The sequence below is a fragment of the Gossypium hirsutum genome, chromosome D01 (assembly GCF_007990345.1).
Source record: "Gossypium hirsutum isolate 1008001.06 chromosome D01, Gossypium_hirsutum_v2.1, whole genome shotgun sequence".
NCBI classification, from domain to species: domain Eukaryota; kingdom Viridiplantae; phylum Streptophyta; class Magnoliopsida; order Malvales; family Malvaceae; genus Gossypium; species Gossypium hirsutum.
Window position 1 is genome coordinate 46,790,549 of NC_053437.1, and position 11,124 is coordinate 46,801,672.

At 31.4% G+C, this 11,124-nt stretch overlaps 1 non-coding gene across 1 annotated transcript; it reads left to right on the plus strand.

The window, feature by feature from the left end:
- The first annotated feature begins 1,919 nt into the window (after positions 1–1,919).
- Positions 1,920–2,025, plus strand: LOC121214294 (small nucleolar RNA R71). Its single transcript, XR_005909878.1, has one exon. It is a non-coding gene; the product is annotated as a small nucleolar RNA R71 (small nucleolar RNA).
- Positions 2,026–11,124: the final 9,099 nt, after the last annotated feature.

Below are 11,124 nucleotides of genomic sequence, written 5' to 3' on the forward strand. Positions count from 1 at the left end.
TGTTTTAAATGTGAAGAAAGTACATTGAGTTCTAATTTAGGTGGCTCATTGATTGACGCTTTTGGTTGAGCATGATCCTTATTCTCTAACTTCAAAGATTCAAAATAGGATTGCGGATTAAATCCCCTTTGATTAGATTCTAGCAAAGCTAAGTATTCATCCTCCTCTTCATCATTTGGAGGGTCTGATGTCAAATTTTGTTTGAATGGGTCCTCAACATAGTTGACGTCTTATCGATGACTAATTCCTCTAAATCGAAAACTACAGAAAAATCATCGATTGTGTTAGGAAATTCCATAAACTTAAAAACATTAAATGTTACATGATCGTCCTAAACACACATAGTAAGCTCGCCTTTCTGCACATCAATAAGAGTCCTTCTGGCTGCTAGGAAATGCCTTCCTAGGATGATTGGCACTTCTTTCTCTGGTTCAAAGTCTAGAACCACAAAGTCAGTAGAAAAAAATTTTGTCTACACGTACCAATACATCCTCGATTTTTCCTTCTAGATGTGTTAAGGATCGATCTGCTAATTGAATTGTAACCGTAGTAGGTCAACTTCACCTATCCCCAACTTCCTAAATATTGACATGGGCATTAAGTTGATACTCACACCCAAGTCACATAGTGTCTTACCACAATATGTTGCTCCAATGTTGCAAGGAATGGTAAGACATCTAGGATCCTTCAACTTTGGGGGTAGTTTGTCTTGAAGATATGCACTACATTCCTTTGTCAAGACCACCGACTCAAATTCTCCAAGTCTACATTTTTTAGACAAGATATCCTTCAACCAATGGGATGTTGATATGAAGTTTCTTGAGTACGTCTAGGAACTTCTTGAATTGGATTTCCTGCTTCTGCTTCTGAAGTCTTTGATGGTAGGGTGGTGGAGGCTTCTTTATTGGAACTGGTTGATTTGTCTTCTATGGCAATTTTGCATATAATAAAGTTGTTAGTTTATTAGAATTAGCTAGTTCAGAAGTTACCTTATTAGATTTTGCAGATTCAAGTTCCGATGAAACTGGAATTTCAACACTTTGTTGAACTTCCTCTGAGCCTTGAGCATCAACTGACTCATTTTCTACTTCGACGATGTTGAGCTCTACTATCTTTTCGCTCTTTAATGTCAACACTTTACAATGCCCCTTCCCTAGATTTCTCAAGTTCTTCATATCACTAGGTAAAGCACCTTTTGGTCAGTTTCTGAGTTCAGTTACGAGCTAGCCCATTTGATTCTCCAAATTCCTTAGAGTTGCGTCATTTTTTACTGTGTATAACTTCAATAGGATCTCTAAGCTATTGGACAGTTCAGCCTGGGTTGGATTTTAAAGTTGTTGGGGGAAACCAGGTGGTTGGGTCGATCTAGGTTGGGCGTAAGTGCTACTGGTTTCAGCCCCTTAGTTACCCTAGGAAAAATCCGGGTGGTTTCACCACGATGGCTTATAGAAATTGGATTACAGTCCTTGCCTTCCTCGATTTTGGTTCTGGTTACCCATGTAATACACGGATTCTGGGTTCGATGGGCATTCTTCAAACAAATGTCCTTCCCCACAATATACATAGGCTACATTTTCAAATTGATTCGGTGGCTATGCTACAAAACTATTAAAACCATTAGTGGTAAGATTTTTAAATATTGAGGATATTGCGGATACCTGAGATGTGAGTGAAGTAAAAGCGTCTACTTCATGTATTCCAGCGACTCGTCTTCCGGACACTGCTCAATTGGTTGGCCATTGATAATTGTTTCTGGCAATTCTCTCAATGATGTCATAATTGTTTCTGGCAATTCTCTCAAAGATGTCATAAGCCTCATATAAGCCTACAGGAGAGCACCATTAGCAAAAGCATCCACTACCATCCTCGTATGGGTATTGAGACCATTATAAAATGTCTCAAGTTTGATGAAATATAGGATTCCGTAATGAGGGCACTTCCATAATGATTCTTTGTACCTTTCTCATGCCTCTACAAGGACTCATCATCCATTTGTTGGAAAGAAGTGATCTCGTTCCTCAACTTAGCATTCTTGCTAGGCGAGGAATACTTCACGAGGAATCTTTTTGCTAACTCTTTCCATGTGGAAATTGAATTTGGTGGCAATGAGTTCAACCAGGCTCGAGCTTTGTCCATTAGCGAATATGGGAATAGCTTCAATCGTAATGCATCTTCGGGCAATTCGGCTAACTTGAAAGAATCACTCACCACCATGAACAATCTTAAGTGCAGGTGCGGATCTTCGGTAGGCATTCCACTGAATTGACCCATTGTCTGAAGCATCTGGAACATGACTGGCTTCAGCTCGAACTGTTGTGCCTCGATTTTAGGTCTCCTAATACCCAAATTAAGATCATGAAACACTGGCACGACATACTTTCTTAGAGCTCTATCCCTATCATCAGCGATAAGGATAAGATTTTGAGTAGGGTTTGCTTCGTTTCCTTGATTCGGGTTTTCGAAGTTCATCTCTTCGGTCATTCTCTGACTTGCTTGTCTTCTTCACTGTCAAAAATTTCTTTCAATCTCAGGGTCTATAGGAAGTAAATCGATAATTCGATCAATACTCATAAACACCTGAAATAAACACATAAAATTTAATTAAGTTAAAATTGAGCAGGAAAATAAACCAGAATGCAAAATTAACAAATTCAAAAATAATGAATTTTTAAAATAGACCTCGGCAACGGTGCCAAAAACTTGGAACATCGAAAATGTGCAAGTGTATACAATCACAATAAGTAATAAAGTGACAAGTGAATGTCGAGTTATCGTACCCAAAGGGGTTGTTTTATCAATGCAATTTTAAAAACACTTTGGTGAAGAAAAAATATTTTGATTTTAAGAAGTGATTAAAAACTAGAATTTAACAAAGTGAAATAAATAAAAATAAAATAAAAGTTCCAATGCACGATTTCAAAAGATGATTTTAATCAAGACAACAAAATTCTGTTAGATTAATTACATTTCTTAACTTAGAATTATTAAACTCATGTTTATGTTGTTACGAATAAATTCACGGTAACTCAGTAATTTGCTAACTTATGAATATACTCACCTACAAAAATCCATTTATCTCTTGACTATATCTCTATGTCAATTCAACCGATTAAACAAATTTTAATAAGCAAATGTGTTAATACACATGTATACTTATGAAATTAAAATAATCTCTTGTACATATCTCTATGTCAATTCAAACAATTAATTCAATCTCATAAGCTCATAAAAGATTACGTGAGGTAATAATGTATTACTACCTTGAAATAGTTTAATCACAATAATCTTGCAAGTTATGCAAGGCTAATGTATCGTTAGATACCGTTGCTAATTTAACCCTCAGCTACCTTAGATGATTAAGCATGCACTGATTAAGTATCGTGTCAATTAATTACAATTTCAATCCGTTTAAATAATTAATTCATTAGTTACCTTACAATTATAATGCAAGAATCACTTAGTCATGGTTTTACTTAATTAAACATCTTACCGAGGCCTATAATAACACAAGCACAATTTAAATAAATTAAGTAGACGAAATGAAATCAACCTAACACAAATTAAATTTAAGCCATGTTAATTAAATTAAATATATCAACATCACAAATATTCATAGACATGTTCATCATAACAACAACAAAATGAAAAGGATAGGGAACAGGAATCAAATCCGGTATTTTTTCGTGGCTTGACTAGTTTGCTCCACTCCTTATTCGCTTGTTCTTGTCGAACCAAGGCTTCTACGAACACTTGAATCCTGCTTCAAATGGTGGTTGATTGACTCTTTTTCAAGAGGTGAAATCAGCAAGGGAATAGGGGAAGGAAATGAGAACAATGGAAGGGAATGAAAAGAGAAAAATGAGAGAGAAGTGAAGAAATGAATGGGTTTGAGATGATGTTGAAGTGAGCAGCCAAAGGGGTATTTATAGGTTGAGAAGGCTGCTAAAAATAGCCAAAATCAGCAGCCATAGACTCCCTCATGGCCGGCCACACATGTGGCATGTTTGATGATTTCAAACATGCTATTTAAGGTTGGGGAAATCGAGAAAGGCATAAATAATGGAGGGGTTTGAATGAAATTTGAAGGATTCTTCAAGGGCCATTTTGCAAGCCAAATAACCAGCCAAGCATGTTGATTGGGTCAGCATGTGGGATGATTTTGGGCTGCCCAGTGCTCGGTTGGATTGGTTTTCTCGGTTCAGCTTAACTAGGCCATTTTTCATAATTAATTAATAATAATTTATTTAACCCAAATTAAATTGGATCAAAATTAAAATTAATTATATTATGAATTATACACATAATTTGGATTGTCTTAGGCTGAAAATTAAGTCGCCTTGATGCTTCAAATTGCTCCTCGATTTTGTGCTTCTAGTAGTGTCTGCCGAGCTGTTTTTTGCCCTTTGCGCAAATCTGTCGAAAATTATCAAAATTAATCAAAATTTATTATAAAATTAAGTAAAATTAAACATGTTCATAATTTAAGTACAATTTAATTATTTTATAATAATTAAATATTGTTTGACAAGAATTTTATCGAAACTACATGAATTTGAGTTAAAAAAGGCATGAAAAAGTGTGTATATTTTAGTGTTTCCAGTTGCTCTCTCAAATGGGAAATAGGAGAAGAGATGATGATTGAAATGAGTGAATAGCTAGCCCATATTTATACTTGTTGAAGCCATATATTTTTAGCAAATGGAATCCTTGATTTTCACTTGGTAAGTGGCTGACCCTTACTTCAAGGAAAATGAGTGGACAACATGGAGAGTGGTTGAGGGAGTTGCTTGATTCAAGGGAGAAAGATGCTTCAATTGTGGAGGGAAGGTGAACGCTTACTTGGTTCTAGGAGAGGGAGTTTCTTTGATGATTTTTCAATGTTTACCAAGTCTTGATGGACGATTTGGGCACCTTTATGGATAGTTGGGCCTCTTCCTCCCAATTGGGTGATTTGGGCTCCTTTCTTCTTAATGGACTATCCATTTTTGCTAACGCAATTTTAAAGTTGGGTTAAGAGTGTTGCAAATTTCCAATAAGCCTAATTGGGGCATCCAAGGATGATAATTTATTCAGCTCACTTTTACATGGCTTATGTTGTAGATATGCTACAGCATTAAGCATCAATAGGTGAGCTTCATGATTTCCTTTTCTTCCAATGTACCAGCTATCTTCAAAACTACAAAATTCATGTGTTTAGCATATAAAATGACCAAAATAAAAAATTTGTCTTAGTTTTATCCAACATGACATACTTATAACAAAAAATCTAAAACTTATTATCAACCACTCAAAATTTGCATGAATTATTAGTCTAAAGTTGCTGAAGATAACTTTATATTCTAGAGTTATCATTGATAAGTCAAGGTTGCAAGGAAAGAGAGAACCCAATCAGAAACAGGAAAGTCCAAGCAAGAGTAGGTAGAATCGGGTTTTAGGGAGATTTTTAGTGAGTTTTTGAACACTAAAATTTTAATTTCTTTTTCATTTATGATATTATCTTATTTTCGAATTCAGCTGAAAAACTGGTTAGTGTCACATTTTAGTCTAACGGGTTGATGATTGGAAATTATGGAAGTTGTCAAAATTCATGTTTGAGCTTTTTGGTTAATGCATGGTTAATTTGGTCTTTTGAGTGCAATAAAAAGCTATCTGGAATGGATGTAGCTCGATTTGTACACGATAAAACTATTCAAATTGATATTTAGTACAATTCATTGTGTTCATCATAATGTTTTTCGAAAATGATGTTTGTTGCTGCTCAATTATCTTTTAAATGATATTAAGTGAGTAGGTATAAATATGATATAATGATGGGAATTAAGTTGTCTAAATGTCAGGTAATGATGTTTAAATGAATGTAAATTTACAATGTCGGTAAGTTCTCTTGAGTTTTTATTTATGCTTATTAAATTGATAAATTGTTATAGAGGTTTTGGTATTTTACTAGCTGAATATGTTCATAAATCTTTTTGTTTATACGATGTTTTAAGTTAGGTAAGGTTCAATTTTTAGCTTTATTGAATGTCGATTGCCATTGGAAAGATTAATGGTAAAACAATTCTTGTTGAATCTCCTAAGTTGGTTGCATTTTGTTTGTTGTTTGAAATAGCCCCTTAACATGCAAACTTATATTATTAATTTGTTCGATCTTAGCATTGTATGTGTTGTTTATTTGGGGACGATTGAAATCTGAAGTTTTCATGTTGAATTTCAAAATTTGCACCATGCTAATTGCTGTCCGATTTGGACAAGTCGAATTTGAAGTTGTATGATTAAATCATCTGTTTAATAAGTCCCATTTTTGTTGTCTGAACTAGCCTGTTCATGTTAGATTTTTAGCATTTATACAAGTGTTTAATATGTTCTAATTATTCTATTCGATCAGGCATACAAATATTAAAATATAACAAGTATACAGGTGTTTTTTATTACATATTTATGTTGTCCGAAACAACCCCCATTCATGCAATATTTTAGTATTTACACCAAACATTTACAAATCCTCTTAAGTTGTCCCTAATGCTGCCCTGAGAACTAACACCACTTGGAATTTTCCTGAACTAATTATGTTATGATAAAATTAAATTGAGACGAATATTGTTCATCAAGTGAACTGAAGGTTGTTTGAATGTTGAAATTTTAGCATTTCCCTTATACTTAAATGCGTCTTATTTATACTATAAATCGTGAATGATATAAGTTTTTAATGTTTTTTTAGGTAGCCAAAGTGTCTTAAAAATGAAATTATGTGTTCAAATTATTACTGAGGTCATGCCCAATTTTCCCTATTTTTATGATGCATTAAAGTTGTTTAATGGAAGACATATTTATGGTGGTATGGTTAGTTTGAATTATTCTAATCAGGCTGTTTTGGTGTGATCCAAATTTGCTTATGCTAAATGTTGTGCTTAAATTTAATGTTCTATTTAAGGTGGTCTATGTTGTAAAATTGACAAATTAAATCGAAGAACAACGCAACAACATCAAAAGGGAAAAGGAAAGCGAGAGACGATGACGGGCAATGTGAGCTTTCAGTTTGTATTTATATGACCCGAAACCAATTTAGTTATTATTTATTCATGATATAATGTCTTATACAATATTGAGGTAAATTAATTATAATTATTGAGTGGAATGCTATGGTTGAAATTAATTATCGAGCTAAGGGTTAAATGGGAAAAGAATAGAAAGTTGTATAATTTAATTGTTATATGGAATGGGTTACAAATCTCAATGGTATATAATAGGGTATGTACCTAAAGGAATCTTGTATTTATATTATGTTAAGTTGATGGATATTGTATGATTGAATTGTTTTACTTAGGACAAAATTGGTTATACTATTATTACATGCTTAAGTTATGGAAATACTACTCAGAACTTTACTCAACATCTGGTTTATTTTCTTCGTGCACAAGTTAGATTTACTTCGAGATTTTTTTTTTTTTAGCTTCAACCTCAGCATCCCATCCAAAATCCCGGTATAAAAAATGTTTGGTTGTTCCACCCTTCATTATATTGGCATGTACCTAGTAGGTTGGAGTCCACGGTATTAAATAATATTACAATCAGACTTTGATCTTTATAGTCTAGTACTAATTTATATATATACATATGGTTGCTCGGTTGTATCATATTAGATGCATATAAATAAAACTCGTAATTACTTAAGTATATTTAAGGAATGTATATTCGTATGATTTAGTTAAATTAATTGTATAATTTAGTGGGGAATTATTTATAGTTGCTTCGACAACGATTGTGGCACACTGTAGCTTAGGTTTGACGATCAGATCGAGTATAGGGTGTTACATTTAGTGGTATCAGAACTATAGGTTTAGTCTATTCTCGGACGAAATCAAGTTCAAAAATTTAGTTTTAGAGGTACATGTGAAGGTTGAGACGAGTCTGAGTCGGGAGTGGATGTTGTTGATGATTATTTTGTCTTATACTTAAAATGTCTCATGAGTTATGTAATGATGTAGATTATGTTGTTTGGAAACATTAATCAAAGTGGACCTATTGCTGGAATTTTATTTTTCTTAATACAGAAATTAGGTTATTTTAAAGTTTTAATTGAATAGGGTTTATTGTTGTAAATTATGATGCCTTGATGTTGTGAAATGAGGTGTGTGAGTTAAGTTTTTCTAATGTCGAGTTGATGTTGTCGGTTATTTGCTTTTCATTGTTGATGTAATTAAGTTGTTCAAATTGATGTTTGATATTTTTGGTTAGTGCATGGTTAATTCGGCCCTTTGAGTGCAATAAAATGCTGTTCAAATGGATGTAGCTCGGTTTGTACATGATGAAATTGTTCAATTAGTATTTAGTACAATTCATTTGTGCATCATAATGTTGTTCGAAAATGATGTTTGTTGTTGCTCAATTATTTGTTAAATGATGTTAATGATGGGAACAAGTTGTCTAAATGTCGGTTGATGATGTTTAAATGAATGTAAGTTTATGATGTCGCTAAGTTCTCCTGAGTTTTTATTTATACTTGTTAAATTGTTATAGAGATTTCTGTAGTTTTAGTAGCTGAATATGTTCATAAATCTTCTTGTTTATACAATGTTTTAAGTTAGGTAAGGTTTGATTTTGAGCTTGATTGAATGTCGACTGTCATTGGAAGGATTGATGGTAAATCAATGCTTTTTTGAATCTCCTAAGTTGGTTGCATTATGTATGCTTTTTGAAACAACCCCTGAACATGCAAACTTACATTATTAATTTTTTCGATCCTAGCACTGTATGTGCTATTTGTTTAGGGACGATTGGAATGTGAAGTTTTCACGTTGAATTTCAGAATTTGCACCATGTTAACTATTGTTCGATTTGGACAAGTTGAAAGTGAAGTTGTATGATTGAATCGTATGCTTACTAAGTCCAATTTATGCTATCTGAATCAACCTATTCATGTTAGATTTTTAGCATTTATAAAAGTATTTAATATGTTGTAATTATTTTGTCCAATCAAGCCTATACACATTACAATATAGCAATTATATAGGTGATTTTCATTGCATATTTATGTTGTTCGAAATAACCCCTTTCATGCAATGTTTTAGTATGTACGCCTAACATTTACAAATCATTTTAGGTTGTCCTTAACGCTACCCTGAGAACTAACACTACTCAGAATTTTCCTGAATTGATGATGTTATGATTTGATTTTAAAACCGTATAACCATTTGATTTTAATGGGTTGATATTGTTATTTTTTAATAACAATTTTAAATTTTTTTATAACTTTTTTAAAAAAATTGTTTATAATTTTTATGATTTCTTAAAAAAAGAATTTGAAGGGGCTTAATTGATTGTTTTCAAATTGTTACTAAGGCCTTTTTGACCCTTTACCCTTATTAGTTTAAAAAAATCTAATTTACTTCCAATAAATAAGGTATGGATCAAATTAAATAAATGTGTAAAGGTTGAGGGTTAAAACATAAAACTTTCTTTACTATAAATTAATATACTCATTTTTTAAAGAGAAACTAAAATGGATATAAAAGGTTTTTGTGATAGTTTTATTGAGAATTGAGTAGTATAAATAATAAGAATCACCTCATAAAAAAAAAAAGAAGAAGATTGATTCATTACGGATCAAAATTGAGGAATTTTAATTTTGTTCACGCAAAAAAAAATTCACATATTACTAACAACTGTAGATCATTAAGATACACATTATTGACGAACAATCTTACAATTCAATTTCACAATATAGATATGAATATCAACACTCTTAATTAACCAAGAAATTGTGAGAATTTTTTTAGAAAAGATACCGAAGAGAGCTACTATATTATAGGAAAAATATAAGTAAAATTTACAGTGTTATAACTTGTAAGGGTACAATGGAGATTTTCCTTTTCAACATTAGGAGATTGGTCTATCAACAAAAAATAAATAAAATAAAAATAAAAATTGCTATTCATAATTATGGAACCTGAAGAGAAAATTATTTTGGTTAGAGCCCACACATATCATTTACGCAATAAAACTTTGTTTAAATTCTACCACTAAAACGTCATTCACCTTTCAAATATCACTTTTTAAAATGTGATTGCATGCATTAAATAATGCAGGTGTCAAGTTGATATAATCAAATATTTTACGCTTCATTTGACCAATGTATCAGACAGATTGATTGGGACTCTGGAAAATTATACATGACCCCACCAGGGAAGTCGTTGAGATCTGCCATATTATTTTACTCATTTCTAGATATTGTTGACGTAATAATTTGCGTATAAGACCGAGTAATTTAAATTATAGTAAAATATCCCATTAAATATTAAGTTCAAATGTGGTATAATATCCGAGCTTATATTGAATTTGTTGGATTAAATATTTTTTTTATAATTTTATAAAATACTTGTCAACCTCTTAATTATATTTGTAATATATATATTATTAGTGTATCAAATACTAACTCAATATAAGAACATAAATTTGAATTCTTTTTGAATAAATGAAAGTATCTTTATTTTTTATGGTATTATTAAATGAACATTTAAATATTAAGAATTAAATAATTCACAAAATATATACTTTTTGTTAATTCATATTTTTATTAATAATAATCAGGCTATATTTTTGTAATAATAATAATCATGTTAATCTATACTTTTCAACAAATACAAAACGTCCTTAGTTGAATTTGTGGGCTGATTACATGTATATTTATTTAAACAATAATTTAGCAGAAGTAGAACTTGAGTTTATTTAAAATTAATTCAAAAAAAAAGGATATTTCATATCATAATTTTTTATTATCACAACTTTTAAACAAATTATTAGGTATTATATTATTACACGACTTTAATTCTAACCGATAATACGCCATATTTTTTTATTAATAATAATAATCATGTTAACAATAATTTAAACAATAGTTAAGGTAATTTTTTTTAAAATGGTGTAAAATTAAGACTTAATTTGAATAGAATTTTAAGTATGATATAAAAAAATATTAAAGTTATAAATAAAAGGTCTAATAGTGTAAAAAGTCCTCAAACTTTTTAAAACAAAGTAATTAGCCCTTCTTTTTTTCTTTTGCACTCAATTCAGCACTTGAGCTTTCAAAATGCATCAAAAAGGCAATCAAACTTCTTCAAAAAAAGC